Source organism: Oncorhynchus mykiss, chromosome 23 (genome assembly GCF_057628025.1).
Source record: "Oncorhynchus mykiss isolate SJ-2025 chromosome 23, ASM5762802v1, whole genome shotgun sequence".
Classification (NCBI taxonomy): Eukaryota; Metazoa; Chordata; class Actinopteri; order Salmoniformes; family Salmonidae; genus Oncorhynchus; species Oncorhynchus mykiss.
In genome coordinates this window covers 60,682,985-60,702,829 of record NC_143044.1, presented here as the reverse complement: position 1 = coordinate 60,702,829, position 19,845 = coordinate 60,682,985, and the positions used below count along the sequence as shown (strand labels likewise).

At 44.0% G+C, this 19,845-nt stretch overlaps 1 protein-coding gene across 2 annotated transcripts in view; it reads left to right on the top strand.

Annotated features, from left to right (window-relative positions):
- Window positions 1–19,845, top strand: part of LOC110510773 (ubiquitin thioesterase ZRANB1) — a 51,665-nt gene that overhangs the window by 5,894 nt on the left and 25,926 nt on the right. The window lies entirely within an intron of this gene.

Sequence of the window (19,845 nt, the reverse complement as noted above, 5' to 3'; positions counted from 1 at the left end):
AAGAGACGGACGGGGAGAAAGAGACGGACGGAGAGAAAGAGACGGACGGGGAGAAAGAGAAAGAGACGGACGGGGAGAAAGAGACGGACGGAGAGAAAGAGACGGACGGAGAGAAAGAGACGGACGGGGAGAAAGAGACGGACGGGGAGAAAGAGACGGACGGGGAGAAAGAGACGGACGGGGAGAAAGAGACGGACGGGGAGAAAGAGACGGACGGGGAGAAAGAGACGGACGGAGAGAAAGAGACGGACGAAGAGAAAGAGACGGACGGGGAGAAAGAGACGGACGAAGAGAAAGAGATGGACGGAGAGAAAGAGACGGACGGGGAGAAAGAGACGGACGGAGAGAAAGAGAAGGATGGGGAGAAGCAGAGAGGCTGTCTCCCTCCCTCCCTTGGCTGTGTGTCCAGAAACTCCTCTCTCTCCTTGGGGACAGAGTGTGATCTAGAGGGACAGCCTCCTCTAGCTGGCTCTCCTTGGGGACAGTCTCCTTCTTGTCTATATTGAATACAACATTTAAACATTCAGTGTAGGCTGGGAGAAGTATGTGAACCCCCCTAGGCTAATGATTTCTCCAAAAGCTAATTGGAGTCAGGAGTCAGTTAACATGGAGCCCAATCAATGAGATGAGATTGGAGATGTTGGTTAGAGCTGCCTTGTCCTATAAAAAACACTCACAAAATGTTAGTTTTTATTGTTCACAAGAAGCATTGCCTGATGTGACCCATGCCTCGAACAAAAGATATCTCAGAAGACCTAAGATGAAGAATGGTTGACTTGCATAAAGCTGGAAAGGGTTACAAAAGTATCTCTAAAAGCCTCGGCGTTCATCAGTCCACGCTAAGACAAATTGTCTATAAATGGAGAAAGTCCAGTTCTGTTGCTACTCTCCCTAGGAGTGGCCGTCCTGAAAAGATGACTGCAAGAGCACAGGAGCAGAATGCTCAATGAGGTTAAGAAGAATCCTAGAGTGTCAGCTAAAGACTTACAGAAATCTCTGGAACATGCTGACATCTCTGTTGACGAGTCTACGATACTTAAAACAATAAACTAGAATGGTGTTCATGGGAGGACACCACGGAAGAAACCACTGCTGTCTAAAAAAACATTGCTGCACGTCTGAAGTTTGCAGAAGAGCACCTGGATGTTCCACAGCGCTACTGGCAAAACATTCTGTAGACAAATCAAACTACAGTTGTGTTGTTTGGAAGGAACACACAACGCTATGTGTGGAGAAAAAAGGCACAGCACAGCACACCAACATCAAAACCTCATCCCAACTGTAAAGTCTGGTGGAGGGAGCATCATGGTTTGGGGATGCTTTGCTGCCTCAGGGCCTGGACAGATTGCTATCATTGACGGAAAAATGAATCCCCAAGTTTATCAAGATATTTTGCAGGAAAATGTAAGGCTATCTCTCCGCCAGTTTAAGTGCAACAGAAGTTGGGTGACGCAACAGGACAACGACCCAAAACACAGAAGTAAATCAACAACAGAGTGGCTTCAACAGAAGAAAAATACGCCTTCTGGAGTGGCCCAGTAGGACTCCTGACCTCAACCCGATTGAGATGCTGTGGCATGACCTCAAGAGAGCAGTTCACACCAGACATCCCGAGAATATTGCTTAACTGACACAGTTTTGTAAAGAGGAATGGTCCAAAATTCCTCCTGACCGTTGTGCAGGTCTGATCCACAACTAGAGAAAACGTTTGGTTGAGGTTATTGCTGCCAAAGGAGGGTCAACCAGTTATTAAACCCAAGGGTTCACCTACTTTTCCCACCCTGCACTGTGAATGTTTACACGCTGTGTTCCATAAAGACATGAAAACGTATAATTGTTTGTGTGTTATTAGTTTAAGCCGACTGTGTTTGTCTATTATTGTGACCTAGATGAAGATCAGATCAAATTTTATGACCCAATTTATGCAGAAATCCAGGTATTTCCAAAGGGTTCACATACTTTTCCTTGCCACTTTATGTCCTAATAATTCAAAAACATTGCTCAGAAAACCAGGTGTTTTTAATCAGCGTATTGCTTACTTCAAATATGACCCGTTCACACGTTTAAGATCAGCAGAGAAAGGTGTCTACGTGACTGGCACACTCTGCCTTCTGCCATTTTAATCAGTCTAATATCCAGGGCGGCAGGGTAGCCTAGTGGTTAACCGGAAGGTTGCAAGTTCAAATCCCCGAGCTGCCCCTGAACAGGCAGTTAACCCACTGTTCCCCGGTAGGCCGTCATTGAAAATAAGTATTTGTTCCTAACTGACTTGCCTAGATAAATAAAGGTAAAACATTTTTTTTTTAAATAAAATAAATTATTAATATTCATGTAAACATAACTCACTGATGCTTCTTTAAACCTGGTTAGTACTGACTGCTCTGCTGGACCAAGCAGCCACCCATCCATCCTAGCAGGAAGGTAAAAATAGCCTTGACATAACATGAACACAACACATGACAACACTGTGACAGTCTGACCTTGGCTCTGATTACTTCTCCCCTCTGTCCACAGTCAGACTGTTGTTGAGACACAAATAATATTGTCTTGGGACGTGCATATTGACCAATGACTGATGTTGACTGGGTGAGGGCTCTGTGAGGGCTGTCAACTCTCTCACCACCTCACAGCTCATCTAACTTAGTGATGAATACATTTATTGTCCTCTCTCTCTCTCTCTCTCTCTCTCTCTCTCTCTCTCTCTCTCTCATGGAGTTTGTTATTGAGACACAAATAATAATGCATTGGGACGTGCATATTGACCAATGACTGATGTTGAGGGCTCTGGGATAAATACCTTTACTGTCCTCTCTGAGACACAGTCAATATATATCAAAATAAAATATTAATCAGGCCTTAATCAGGCATCAGATCACAGTTTATTATTTGACCTTGCTGGTGAACATAAGGTCGGCTAACCTCTCCCCTCCCCCTCTATGGTCCGATGTCTCTGTCCGGCTAGGGAGTTTGTTGTTGTTCAGATACAATAATGTCTTGAGTCGTTGTTGAGACAAAGTTGGCTAACACCTTGAAGGGGTACCTACTAACTGACCTAATGACTTCATGACTAGGGGCTGCTACAATTACCTACTAACTGACCTAATGACTTCATGACTAGGGGCTGCTACAATTACCTACTAACTGACCTAATGACTTCATGACTAGGGGCTGGTTCAATTACCTACTAACTGACCTAATGACTTCATGACTAGGGGTATAACTGACCTAATGACTTCATGACTAGGGGCTGGTACAATTACCTACTAACTGACCTAATGACTTCATGACTAGGGGCTGGTACAATTACCTACTAACTGACCTAATGACTTCATGACTAGGGGCTGGTACAATTACATACTAACTGACCTAATGACTTCATGACTAGGGGCTGGTACAATTATCTACCAACTGACCTAATGACTTCATGACCAGGGGCTGGTTCAATTACCTACTAACTGACCTAATGATTTCATGACTAGGGGCTGGTTCAATTACCTACTAACTGACCTAATGACTTCATGACTAGGGGCTGCTACAATTACCTACTAACTGACCTAATGACTTCATGACCAGGGGCTGGTACAGTTACCTACTAACTGACCTAATGACTAGGAGCTGTTACATTTACCTACTAACTGACCTAATGACCAGGGGCTGGTACTATTACCTACTAACTGACCTAATGACTTCATGACTGACCTAATGACTTCATGACTAGGGGGTGGTACAGTTACCTACTAACTGACCTAATGACTTCATGACTAGGGGCTGCTACAATTACCTACTAACTGACCTAATGACTTCATGACTAGGGGCTGCTACAATTACCTACTAACTGACCTAATGACTTCATGACCAGGGGCTGGTTCAATTACCTACTAACTGACCTAATGACTTCATGACTAGGGGGTGGTACAGTTACCTACTAACTGACCTAATGACTTCATGACCAGGGGCTGGTACAGTTACCTACTAACTGACCTAATGACTTCATGACCAGGGGCTGGTTCAATTACCTACTAACTGACCTAATGACTTCATGACTAGGGGCTGGTACAGTTACCTACTAACTGACCTAATGACTTCATGACCAGGGGCTGGTACAGTTACCTACTAACTGACCTAATGACTTCATGACCAGGGGCTGGTACAGTTACCTACTAACTGACCTAATGACTTCATGACTAGGGGGTGGTACAGTTACCTACTAACTGACCTAATGACTTCATGACTAGGGGCTGGTACAGTTACCTACTAACTGACCTAATGACTTCATGACCAGGGGCTGGTACAGTTACCTACTAACTGACCTAATGACTTCATGACCAGGGGCTGGTACAGTTACCTACTAACTGACCTAATGACTTCATGACTAGGGGCTGGTACAGTTACCTACTAACTGACCTAATGACTTCATGACTAGGGGCTGGTACAGTTACCTACTAACTGACCTAATGACTTCATGACCAGGGGCTGGTACAGTTACCTACTAACTGACCTAATGACTTCATGACCAGGGGCTGGTACTATTACCGTATAACTGACCTAATGACTAGGGGCTGGTACAGTTACCTACTAACTGACCTAATGACTTCATGACCAGGGGCTGGTACAGTTACCTACTAACTGACCTAATGACTTCATGACTAGGGGCTGGTACAGTTACCTACTAACTGACCTAATGACTTCATGACCAGGGGCTGGTACAGTTACCTACTAACTGACCTAATGACTTCATGACTAGGGGCTGGTACAGTTACCTACTAACTGACCTAATGACTTCATGACTAGGGGCTGGTACAGTTACCTACTAACTGACCTAATGACTTCATGACTAGGGGCTGGTACAGTTACCTACTAACTGACCTAATGACTTCATGACTAGGGGCTGGTACAGTTACCTACTAACTGACCTAATGACTTCATGACTAGGGGCTGGTACAGTTACCTACTAACTGACCTAATGACTTCATGACCAGGGGCTGGTACAGTTACCTACTAACTGACCTAATGACTTCATGACTAGGGGCTGGTACAGTTACCTACTAACTGACCTAATGACTTCATGACTAGGGGCTGGTACAGTTACCTACTAACTGACCTAATGACTTCATGACCAGGGGCTGGTACAGTTACCTACTAACTGACCTAATGACTTCATGACTAGGGGCTGGTACAGTTACCTACTAACTGACCTAATGACTTCATGACTAGGGGCTGGTACAGTTACCTACTAACTGACCTAATGACTTCATGACTAGGGGCTGGTACAGTTACCTACTAACTGACCTAATGACTTCATGACTAGGGGCTGGTACAGTTACCTACTAACTGACCTAATGACTTCATGACCAGGGGCTGGTACAGTTACCTACTAACTGACCTAATGACTTCATGACTAGGGGCTGGTACAGTTACCTACTAACTGACCTAATGACTTCATGACCAGGGGCTGGTACAGTTACCTACTAACTGACCTAATGACTTCATGACTAGGGGCTGGTACAGTTACCTACTAACTGACCTAATGACTTCATGACCAGGGGCTGGTACAGTTACCTACTAACTGACCTAATGACTTCATGACTAGGGGCTGGTACAGTTACCTACTAACTGACCTAATGACTTCATGACCAGGGGCTGGTACAGTTACCTACTAACTGACCTAATGACTTCATGACTAGGGGCTGGTACAGTTACCTACTAACTGACCTAATGACTTCATGACCAGGGGCTGGTACAGTTACCGTATAACTGACCTAATGACTTCATGACTAGGGGCTGGTACAGTTACCTACTAACTGACCTAATGACTTCATGACTAGGGGCTGGTACAGTTACCTACTAACTGACCTAATGACTTCATGACCAGGGGCTGGTACAGTTACCTACTAACTGACCTAATGACTTCATGACTAGGGGCTGGTACAGTTACCTACTAACTGACCTAATGACTTCATGACCAGGGGCTGGTACAGTTACCTACTAACTGACCTAATGACTTCATGACCAGGGGCTGGTACAGTTACCTACTAACTGACCTAATGACTTCATGACCAGGGGCTGGTACAGTTACCTACTAACTGACCTAATGACTTCATGACCAGGGGCTGGTACAGTTACCTACTAACTGACCTAATGACTTCATGACTAGGGGCTGGTACAGTTACCTACTAACTGACCTAATGACTTCATGACTAGGGGCTGGTACAGTTACCTACTAACTGACCTAATGACTTCATGACTAGGGGCTGGTACAGTTACCTACTAACTGACCTAATGACTTCATGACTAGGGGCTGGTACTATTACCTACTAACTGACCTAATGACTTCATGACCAGGGGCTGGTACAGTTACCTACTAACTGACCTAATGACTTCATGACCAGGGGCTGGTACAGTTACCTACTAACTGACCTAATGACTTCATGACTAGGGGCTGGTACAGTTACCTACTAACTGACCTAATGACTTCATGACTAGGGGCTGGTACTATTACCTACTAACTGACCTAATGACTTCATGACCAGGGGCTGGTACAGTTACCTACTAACTGACCTAATGACTTCATGACCAGGGGCTGGTACAGTTACCTACTAACTGACCTAATGACTTCATGACCAGGGGCTGGTACAGTTACCTACTAACTGACCTATTGACTTTATGACCAGGGGCTGGTACAGTTACCTACTAACTGACCTAATGACTTCATGACTAGGGGCTGGTACAGTTACCTACTAACTGACCTAATGACTTCATGACCAGGGGCTGGTACAGTTACCTACTAACTGACCTAATGACTTCATGACCAGGGGCTGGTACAGTTACCTACTAACTGACCTAATGACTTCATGACCAGGGGCTGGTACAGTTACCTACTAACTGACCTAATGACTTCATGACCAGGGGCTGGTACAGTTACCTACTAACTGACCTAATGACTTCATGACCAGGGGCTGGTACAGTTACCTACTAACTGACCTAATGACTTCATGACCAGGGGCTGGTACAGTTACCTACTAACTGACCTAATGACTTCATGACCAGGGGCTGGTACAATTACCTACTAACTGACCTAATGACTTCATGACCAGGGGCTGGTACAGTTACCTACTAACTGACCTAATGACTTCATGACTAGGGGCTGGTACAGTTACCTACTAACTGACCTAATGACTTCATGACCAGGGGCTGGTACAGTTACCTACTAACTGACCTAATGACTTCATGACTAGGGGCTGGTACAGTTACCTACTAACTGACCTAATGACTTCATGACTAGGGGCTGGTACAGTTACCTACTAACTGACCTAATGACTTCATGACTAGGGGCTGGTACAGTTACCTACTAACTGACCTAATGACTTCATGACCAGGGGCTGGTACAGTTACCTACTAACTGACCTAATGACTTCATGACTAGGGGCTGGTACAGTTACCTACTAACTGACCTAATGACTTCATGACTAGGGGCTGGTACAGTTACCTACTAACTGACCTAATGACTTCATGACCAGGGGCTGGTACAGTTACCTACTAACTGACCTAATGACTTCATGACTAGGGGCTGGTACAGTTACCTACTAACTGACCTAATGACTTCATGACTAGGGGCTGGTACAGTTACCTACTAACTGACCTAATGACTTCATGACCAGGGGCTGGTACAGTTACCTACTAACTGACCTAATGACTTCATGACTAGGGGCTGGTACAGTTACCTACTAACTGACCTAATGACTTCATGACCAGGGGCTGGTACAGTTACCTACTAACTGACCTAATGACTTCATGACTAGGGGCTGGTACAGTTACCTACTAACTGACCTAATGACTTCATGACTAGGGGCTGGTACAGTTACCTACTAACTGACCTAATGACTTCATGACCAGGGGCTGGTACAGTTACCTACTAACTGACCTAATGACTTCATGACCAGGGGCTGGTACAGTTACCTACTAACTGACCTAATGACTTCATGACCAGGGGCTGGTACAGTTACCTACTAACTGACCTAATGACTTCATGACCAGGGGCTGGTACAGTTACCTACTAACTGACCTAATGACTTCATGACCAGGGGCTGGTACAGTTACCTACTAACTGACCTAATGACTTCATGACCAGGGGCTGGTACAGTTACCTACTAACTGACCTAATGACTTCATGACCAGGGGCTGGTACAGTTACCTACTAACTGACCTAATGACTTCATGACTAGGGGCTGGTACAGTTACCTACTAACTGACCTAATGACTTCATGACCAGGGGCTGGTACAGTTACCTACTAACTGACCTAATGACTTCATGACCAGGGGCTGGTACAGTTACCTACTAACTGACCTAATGACTTCATGACCAGGGGCTGGTACAGTTACCTACTAACTGACCTAATGACTTCATGACCAGGGGCTGGTACAGTTACCTACTAACTGACCTAATGACTTCATGACCAGGGGCTGGTACAGTTACCTACTAACTGACCTAATGACTTCATGACCAGGGGCTGGTACAGTTACCTACTAACTGACCTAATGACTTCATGACTAGGGGCTGGTACAGTTACCTACTAACTGACCTAATGACTTCATGACTAGGGGCTGGTACAGTTACCTACTAACTGACCTAATGACTTCATGACTAGGGGCTGGTACAGTTACCTACTAACTGACCTAATGACTTCATGACCAGGGGCTGGTACAGTTACCTACTAACTGACCTAATGACTTCATGACCAGGGGCTGGTACAGTTACCTACTAACTGACCTAATGACTTCATGACTAGGGGCTGGTACAGTTACCTACTAACTGACCTAATGACTTCATGACTAGGGGCTGGTACAGTTACCTACTAACTGACCTAATGACTTCATGACCAGGGGCTGGTACAGTTACCTACTAACTGACCTAATGACTTCATGACCAGGGGCTGGTACAATTACCTACTAACTGACCTAATGACTTCATGACTAGGGGCTGGTACAGTTACCTACTAACTGACCTAATGACTTCATGACTAGGGGCTGGTACAGTTACCTACTAACTGACCTAATGACTTCATGACCAGGGGCTGGTACAGTTACCTACTAACTGACCTAATGACTTCATGACCAGGGGCTGGTACAGTTACCTACTAACTGACCTAATGATCCGCCAGCATCCGCCAACTCTTGGACAGTCTGTGGTGCAACGTGGCGTTGGTGGATGGAGCGAGACATGATGTCCCAGATGTGCTCAATTGGATTCAGGTCTGGGGAACGGGCGGGCCAGTCCATAGCATCAATGCCTTCCTCTTGCAGGAACTGCTGACACACTCCAGCCACATGAGGTCTAGCATTGTCTTGCATTAGGAGGAACCCAGGGCCAACAGCACCAGCATATGGTCTCACAAGGGGTCTGAGGATCTCATCTCGGTACCTAATGGCAGTCAGGCTGCCTCTGGCGAGCACATGGAGGGCTGTGCACCCCCCCCAAAGAAATGCCACCCCACACCATGACTGACCCACCGCCAAACCGGTCATGCTGGAGGATGTTGCAGGCAGCAGAACGTTCTCCACGGCGTCTCCAGACTGTCACGTCTGTCACATGTGCTCAGTGTGAACCTGCTTTCATCTGTGAAGAGCACAGGGCGCCAGTGGCGAATTTGCCAATCTTGGTGTTCTCTGGCAAATGCCAAACGTCCTGCACGGTGTCAGGCTGTAAGCACAACCCCCACCTGTGGACGTCGGGCCCTCATACCACCCTCATGGAGTTTTTTTTGTAATGTCAGTTGAGTTGAATCAATAAATCCAATGGCTCGTATTTTACTTCCTGCTTTTTGCTCCTGAATGAGGATTCCCATTCTATTCATTATATTTCTATGGCAGCACATGTAGTCAGAGGCGGGGGATTGGAGAAAATGGACATCAATAAAATGAGAGGAGGCGGGGGATTGGAGAAAATGTACGTCAATAAAATGAGAGGAGGCGGGGGATTGGAGAAAATGTACATCAATAAAATGAGAGGAGGCGGGGGATTGGAGAAAATGTACGTCAATAAAATGAGAGGAGGCGGGGGATTGGAGAAAATGTACGTCAATAAAATGAGAGGAGGCGGGGGATTGGAGAAAATGTACGTCAATAAAATGAGAGGAGGCGGGGGATTGGAGAAAATGGACATCAATAAAATGAGAGGAGGCGGGGGATTGGAGAAAATGGACATCAATAAAATGAGAGGAGGCGGGGGATTGGAGAAAATGGACATCAATAAAATGAGAGGAGGCGGGGGATTGGAGAAAATGGACGTCAATAAAATGCTATTCGAACAGCTATTACGGTGACCACAATCATTTGACTGCCCTATCATACCACCTACTAACCTACATTATGACTTCATACCACCTACTAACCTACATAATGACTTCATACCACCTACTAACCTACATAATGACTTCATACCACCTACTGACCTACATAATGACTTCATACCACCTACTAACCTACATTATGACTTCATACCACCTACTAACCTACATAATGACTTCATACCACCTACTAACCTACATAATGACTTCATACCACCTACTAACCTACATAATGACTTCATACCACCTACTGACCTACATAATGACTTCATACCACCTACTAACCTACATAATGACTTCATACCACCTACTAACCTACATAATGACTTCATACCACCTACTAACCTACATAATGACTTCATACCACCTACTAACCTACATAATGACTTCATACCACATACTAACCTACATAATGATGTCATACCACCTACTAACCTACATTATGACTTCATACCACCTACTAACCTACATAATGACTTCATACCACCTACTAACCTACATAATGACTTCATACCACCTACTAACCTACATTATGACTTCATACCACCTACTAACCTACATAATGACTTCATACCACCTACTAACCTACATTATGACTTCATACCACCTACTAACCTACATTATGACTTCATACCACCTACTAACCTACATAATGACTTCATACCACCTACTAACCTACATAATGACTTCATACCACCTACTAACCTACATAATGACTTCATACCACCTACTAACCTACATTATGACTTCATACCACCTACTAACCTACATTATGACTTCATACCACCTACTAACCTACATAATGACTTCATACCATCTACTAACCTACATAATGACTTCATACCACCTACTAACCTACATAATGACTTCATACCACCTACTAACCTACATAATGACTTCATACCACCTACTAACCTACATAATGACTTCATACCACCTACTAACCTACATAATGACTTCATACCACCTACTAACCTACATAATGACTTCATACCACCTACTAACCTACATAATGACTTCATACCACCTACTAACCTACATTATGACTTCATACCACCTACTAACCTACATAATGACTTCATACCATCTACTAACCTACATAATGACTTCATACCACCTACTAACCTACATAATGACTTCATACCCCCTACTAACCTACATTATGACTTCATACCACCTACTAACCTACATAATGACTTCATACCACCTACTAACCTACATAATGACTTCATACCACCTACTAACCTACATAATGACTTCATACCACCTACTAACCTACATAATGACTTCATACCACCTACTAACCTACATAATGACTTCATACAACCTACTAACATACATAATGACTTCATACCATCTACTAACCTACATAATGACTTCATATCATCTACTAACCTACATAATGACTTCATACCACCTACTAACCTACATAATGACTTCATACCACCTACTAACCTACATAATGACTTCATACCACCTACTAACCTACATTATGACTTCATACCACCTACTAACCTACATAATGACTTCATACCACCTACTAACCTACATAATGATCTCATAACTCCTACAAACCTACATAATGACTTCATAATAGCCTACATAATGTCTGGCCAGGGAGTCTGTTGTTGAGATACAATATTGTCATAAGTCTGTCCAGAGAGTCTGTTGTTGAGATACAATACTGTCATAAGTCTGGCCAGGGAGTCTGTTGTTGAGATACAATACTGTCATAAGTCTGTCCAGAGAGTCTGTTGTTGATACAATACTGTCATAAGTCTGTCCAGGGAGTCTGTTGTTGAGATACAATACTGTCATAAGTCTGTCCAGAGAGTCTGTTGTTGATACAATACTGTCATAAGTCTGGCTAGAGAGTCTGTTGTTGATACAATACTGTCATAAGTCTGGCTAGAGAGTCTGTTGTTGATACAATACTGTCATAAGTCTGTCCAGAGAGTCTGTTGTTGATACAATACTGTCATAAGTCTGTCCAGAGAGTCTGTTGTTGATACAATACTGTCATAAGTCTGTCCAGGGAGTCTGTTGTTGAGATACAATACTGTCATAAGTCTGGCTAGAGAGTCTGTTGTTGATACAATACTGTCATAAGTCTGTCCAGAGAGTCTGTTGTTGATACAATACTGTCATAAGTCTGTCCAGAGAGTCTGTTGTTGATACAATACTGTCATAAGTCTGTCCAGGGAGTCTGTTGTTGAGATACAATACTGTCATAAGTCTGGCTAGAGAGTCTGTTGTTGATACAATACTGTCATAAGTCTGGCTAGAGAGTTGAGATACAATACTGTCATAAGTCTGTCCAGGGAGTCTGTTGTTGATACAATACTGTCATAAGTCTGGCTAGAGAGTCTGTTGTTGATACAATACTGTCATAAGTCTGGCTAGAGAGTTGAGATACAATACTGTCATAAGTCTGGCTAGAGAGTTTGTTGTTGAGATACAATACTGTCATAAGTCTGGCTAGAGAGTGTGTTGAGACACAATACTGTCATAAGTCTGGCTAGAGAGTTTGTTGAGATACAATACTGTCATAAGTCTGGCTAGAGAGTTTGTTGAGATACAATACTGTCAAAAGTCTGGCTAGAGAGTTGAGATACAATACTGTCATAAGTCTGGCTAGAGAGTTTGTTGTTGATACAATACTGTCATAAGTCTGGCCAGAGAGTCTGTTGTTGAGATACAATAAGTCTGGCTAGAGAGTTTGTTGAGATACAATACAGTCATAAGTCTGGCTAGAGAGTGTGTTGAGACACATTATTGTCTTGGGACATGCATATTGACCAATGAATGTGATATTGTCTGGGTTATTAGGTTAGGCTTTCTTTTTGTATTTACTAAACTAGGCAAGTCAGTTAAGAACAAATTATTTTTTTACGACGACGGCCTACCCAAACCTGAGCCGTTTGTGCGGGGACTCCCAACTACGGCCGGGTGTGATGCAGCCTGGATTCGAACCTGCAGTGACGAGTCCTGCACTGAGATGTAGTGTCTTAGACCTCTGCGCCTCTCAGGTGCAAATGAGGCCAACCAAACACCAGACATCACCTTACAGTTTATTATCTGACTTAGTGACTAATATTAGAGCACAGGTTGAAGAAAAACCCTGATCCAATGATCTCATTGGTTTTAGTTTCAGTACTGGTTATTCTGAAGGAGAACTCTGATCAGATGATCTCATTGGTTATTCTGAAGGAGAACTCTGATCAGATGATCTCATTGGTTATTCTGAAGGAGAACTCTGATCAAATGATCTCATTGGTTATTCTGAAGGAGAACTCTGATCAGATGATGTCATTGGTTATTCTGAAGGAGAACTCTGATCAGATGATGTCATTGGTTATTCTGAAGGAGAACTCTGATCAGATGATGTCACTGGTTATTCTGAAGGAGAACTCTGATCAGATGATGTCATTGGTTATTCTGAAGGAAGCTGATCGGAGGATCTCATTGGTTTTCCATAGCAGGAAGCAGACGGTGTTTGTGTAATATTGCTCCGTTTCAGTAAAGCCAACCACAGTAACGTTTGTTCATGTTTTCCTGTTGGAAAGAACGAGTCCGTTGTGTCGAGTCATTACGTTTTAACACGTTGATGTGTTGAATTGAGTGAAAACAATGATATACAATGCAGTGTTGTGACAAAATACTATTAGCCTGTTTGTCAACTGAATAGAGAGGGTATAACCAATGACAATACTATTAGCCTGTTTGTCAACTGAATAGAGAGGGTATAACCAATGACAATACTATTAGCCTGTTTGTCAACTGAATAGAGAGGGTATAACCAATGACAATACTATTAGCCTGTTTGTCAACTGAATAGAGAGGGTATAACCAATGACAATACTATTAGCCTGTTTGTCAACTGAATAGAGAGGGTATAACCAATGACAATACTATTAGCCTGTTTGTCAACTGAATAGAGAGGGTGTAACCAATGACAATACTATTAGCCTGTTTGTCAACTGAATAGAGAGGGTGTAACCAATGACAATACTATTAGCCTGTTTGTCAACTGAATAGAGAGGATGGGGGAAATAGGATTCACCATGGCACTGAGCGTGATACATTTATTCATACTGAACCGATGGGATGTACACGGTGAGGCGTGGCTTAACGTGACCACACCCCCGAGTAGGGTACACCCTTTACTCCCATGTTAAATCGCCTACTTTACTCATAACCCGACAACGGCTGTAGTTTATTTAAAAACATTATTTTTATCGTTCTATAAACATTTGGGATATGCTTGTTTTTTTTTTGTTTTTTTACATACTTCAACGTCGTTCTAATCAACAAACTACATCCACACCTAAAAACACATTAGCTGTGTTTGAATACCCCATATTAACATACTGTATACCACTTACTTAATGAGTATATACTATTAGTTACTTTTAGTGGACTGTAAACGAACGCTATCCTTTCAGCTGAGCGTACTGGCGCTTCGCCTGTCTACCGGAAGTTGATGCTGTTGCTATGCAACCTCTCGCTAACTTGTTAGCATAAAACATTTCTAGCTAGACTTCGGGTGTGTTTGTAGATTCAATTTGGAGTGCCAGAGTGCGCTCTGGGTGTTCGTAAATTCAGGGCGTTGTCTGATCGGGGCATTCAGAGTGCACACTGGACGCTTTGGCCGAGGAGTAGGGTTGATCTGAGCGTCCTGACCTCACAACGGCCTTTCTTGACATTTCGACATGAAAATGGTCCAATTCACACACTTATCAAAAGAACATCCCTGGTCATCCCTACTACCTCTGATCTGGAGGACTCACTAAACAGAGAACATCCCTGGTCATCCCTACTACCTCTGATCTGGAGGACTCACTAAACAGAGAACATCCCTGGTCATCACTACTGCCTCTGATCTGGAGGACTCACTAAACAGAGAACATCCCTGGTCATCCCTACTGCCTCTGATCTGGAGGACTCACTAAACAGAGAACATCCCTGGTCATCCCTACTGCCTCTGATCTGGAGGACTCACTAAACAGAGAACATCCCTGGTCATCCCTACTGCCTCTGATCTGGAGGACTCACTAAACAGAGAACATCCCTGGTCATCCCTACTGCCTCTGATCTGGAGGACTCACTAAACAGAGAACATCCCTGGTCATCCCTACTGCCTCTGATCTGGAGGACTCACTAAACAGAGAACATCCCTGGTCATCCCTACTGCCTCTGATTTGGAGGACTCACTAAACAGAGAACATCCCTGGTCATCTCTACTGCCTCTGATCTGGAGGACTCACTAAACAGAGAACATCCCTGGTCATCCCTACTGCCTCTGATCTGGAGGACTCACTAAACAGAGAACATCCCTGGTCATCCCTACTGCCTCTGATCTGGAGGACTCACTAAACAGAGAACATGCCTGGTCATCCCTACTGCCTCTGATCTGGAGGACTCACTAAACAGAGAACATCCCTGGTCATCCCTACTGCCTCTGATCTGGAGGACTCACTAAACAGAGAACATCCCTGGTCATCCCTACTGTCTCTGATCTGGAGGACTCACTAAACAGAGAACATGCCTGGTCATCCCTACTACCTCTGATCTGGAGGACTCATTAAACAGAGAACATCCCTGGTCATCCCTACTGCCTCTGATCTGGAGGACTCACTAAACAGAGAACATCCATGGTCGTCCCTACTGCCTCTGATCTGGAGGACTCACTAAACAGAGAACATCCCTGGTCGTCCCTACTGCCTCTGATCTGGAGGACTCACTAAACAGAGAACATCCCTGGTCATCCCTACTGCCTCTGATCTGGAGGACTCACTAAACAGAGAACATCCCTGGTCGTCCCTACTGCCTCTGATCTGGAGGACTCACTAAACAGAGAACATCCCTGGTCGTCCCTACTGCCTCTGATCTGGAGGACTCACTAAACAGAGAACATCCCTGGTCATCCCTACTGCCTCTGATCTGGAGGACTCACTAAACAGAGAACATCCCTGGTCATCTCTACTGCCTCTTATCTGGAGGACTCACTAAACAGAGAACATCCCTGGTCATCTCTACTGCCTCTTATCTGGAGGACTCACTAAACAGAGAACATCCCTGGTCATCTCTACTGCCTCTGATCTGGAGGACTCACTAAACAGAGAACATCCCTGGTCATCCCTACTGCCTCTGATCTGGAGGACTCACTAAACAGAGAACATCCCTGGTCATCCCTACTGCCTCTGATCTGGAGGACTCACTAAACAGAGAACATCCCTGGTCATCTCTACTGCCTCTGATCTGGAGGACTCACTAAACAGAGAACATCCCTGGTCGTCCCTACTGCCTCTGATCTGGAGGACTCACTAAACAGAGAACATCCCTGGTCATCTCTACTGCCTCTGATCTGGAGGACTCACTAAACAGAGAACATCCCTGGTCATCTCTACTGCCTCTGATCTGGAGGACTCACTAAACAGAGAACATCCCTGGTCATCTCTACTGCCTCTGATCTGGAGGACTCACTAAACAGAGAACATCCCTGGTCGTCCCTACTGCCTCTGGTCTGGAGGACTCACTAAACACAAATGCTTTGTTTGTAAATTATGTCTGAGTGTTGGAGTTTGGCCCCTTAAGTATATTTTAAACCAAATACTTTTTAGACTTTTACTTAAGTAGTGTTTTACTGGGTGACTTTCATTTTTACTTGAGTCATTTTCTATTAAGGTCTCTTTTTACTTTTACTCAAGTATGACGATTGAGTTCCTTTTCCACCCCTGCTGTCATATCAGAGTTATCTTCCTCCTCCTCCTCTTCCTCCTTACTCAAATGAGATTAAGGATACCTCCCAAACGACTCCCTATATAGTGCACTACTCTTGACCAAAGCCCTATGGGGGGACTAGGAACAGTAACCTACATAATGGCTTCATAAAGCCTACTAAACTACATAATGACTTACGACAAAAGCCCCACGGGGGACTAGGAACACTAACCTACTTAATGACTTCATAATGCATACTAACCTACATAAAGGCTTCATAATGCATACTAACCTACTTAATGACTTCATATTGCATACTAACCTACATAAAGGCTTCATAATGCATACTAACCTACATAATGGCTTCATAATGCATACTAACCTACATAAAGGCTTCATAATGCATACTAACCTACATAAAGGCTTCATAATGCATACTAACCTACATAAAGGCTTCATAATGCATACTAACCTACATAATGGCTTCATAGTGCATACTAACCTACATAATGGCTTCATAATGCATACTAACCTACATAATGACTTCATAATGCATACTAACCTACATAATGGCTTCATAATGCCTACTAACCTACATAATGGCTTCATAATGCCTTATAACCTACTTAATGACTTCATAATGCCTACTAACCTACATAATGGCTTCATAATGCCTTATAACCTACATAATGGCTTCATAATGCATACTAACCTATATAATGTCTTCATAATGCCTTATAACCTACTTAATGACTTCATAATGCATACTAACCTACATAAGGCCCAAAGCCCCGTGGGGGCTGTAGATGAATTGGCAGTGACTAGGAACAGCATGGAGCCCATTCAGTATGTGATGGATAATGATGTGGAGGTCATTTATTAATGAACACCACAGCCGGTCAATTACGTCTAGCGTTTTATAACCAGCTGTCTGTATGGGGACGTACCTCTGGAGCCGATCCGAGCTTTAATCCATTCAGATACGGTTGCAGAAGCAGGACATTTGGGATATGATATTTCAAATGGGAACGCTTCGACATCTGTCTGCAATGATATGAACGTATGACGATTTTAAACTTTCCTTACAGACGGTATTTCAACAATCAAGGGATATATTTTAATTTTTTTTATTACCTAGGCTACACACAAAGCAAGGTAGTAGGACTATACCTCTTGACAATGTCCACGTATAATATCGGTTCTTTTAATGGTCACGTTAGACATCATATTTAAAATGGAAAGCTCATGTATCTGTCTGCAATGACGTGAATGTTGTTGATAGAAACTTGGTTCACGGGTCGGATGTACGTCAAAGTACATTGAGGGACGTTATCTAGGCTAAAGGCCTACCTACACAAAGCGAAGCAAGCATACAGGCCTCGACCTACGGTATATCTCTTAACAATGACCAGCCTGACTGTCCACTGACAGCTCTACAGGCCTCGACCTACGGTATATCTCCTAACAATGACCAGCCTGACTGTTCACTGACAGCTCTACAGGCCTCGACCTACAGTATATCTCTTAACAATGACCAGCCTGACAGCCTGACTGTCCACTGCCAGCTCTACAGGCCTCGACCTACAGTATATCTCTTAACAATGACCAGCCTGACTGTTCACTGCCAGCTCTACAGGCCTCGACCTACGGTATATCTCTGAACAATGACCAGCCTGACTGTTCACTGCCAGCTCTACAGGCCTCGACCTACAGTATATCTCTTAACAATGACCAGCCTGACTGTCCACTGCCAGCTCTACAGGCCTCGACCTACAGTATATCTCTTAACAATGACCAGCCTGACTGTTCACTGCCAGCTCTACAGGCCTCGACCTACGGTATATCTCTGAACAATGACCAGCCTGACTGTTCACTGCCAGCTCTACAGGCCTCGACCTACAGTATATCTCTTAACAATGACCAGCCTGACTGTTCACTGCCAGCTCTACAGGCCTCGACCTACGGTATATCTCTGAACAATGACCAGCCTGACTGTTCACTGCCAGCTCTACAGGCCTCGACCTACAGTATATCTCTTAACAATGACCAGCCTGACTGTTCACTGCCAGCTCTACAGGCCTCGACCTACAGTATATCTCTTAACAATGACCAGCCTGACTGTTCACTGCCAGCTCCACAGGCCTCGACCTACAGTATATCTCTTAACAATGACCAGCCTGACTGTTCACTGCCAGCTCTTCAGGCCTCGACCTACAGTATATCTCTTAACAATGACCAGCCTGACTGTTCACTGCCAGCTCTACAGGCCTCGACCTACAGTATATCTCTTAACAATGACCAGCCTGACAGCCTGACTGTTCACTGCCAGCTCTAATATTTCCCTTTCTGTGGATGACAAGAGTAGGGAGAGATGACAGTCAGGATCTGACAGCAGAACAGTGTTTGTAGAAGCGAGGGAGGAACACAATGTCTGTACAGAATCTTTATTTATCTTGACAGTCTCACAGTGGCAGATACACAGTGTGTTGTGTTCAGTGAAGTCAGTGGATTTGTTTTTATGTTTTTTGTTTTTGTTTTAAACGTGTAAACTTTAGTACTATTTGTTGTTTTGTGTAGCCTTCTCCTGGCTGCACAATAAATTTCTCTGCAGAGACAAGTAAAGTTTCAATTTAATATAACTTGTTCCGGGGTCATCCCCAGTAATGAGTTCCTCCCTCCACTTTCCCTGTCCCTGTCTATCTGGCTACCTTTAGACAGGCAGCCCAATTCTGATCTTCTTTTGACCAATCACGTCAGCTCTTTTCAAAGCAAAACATAC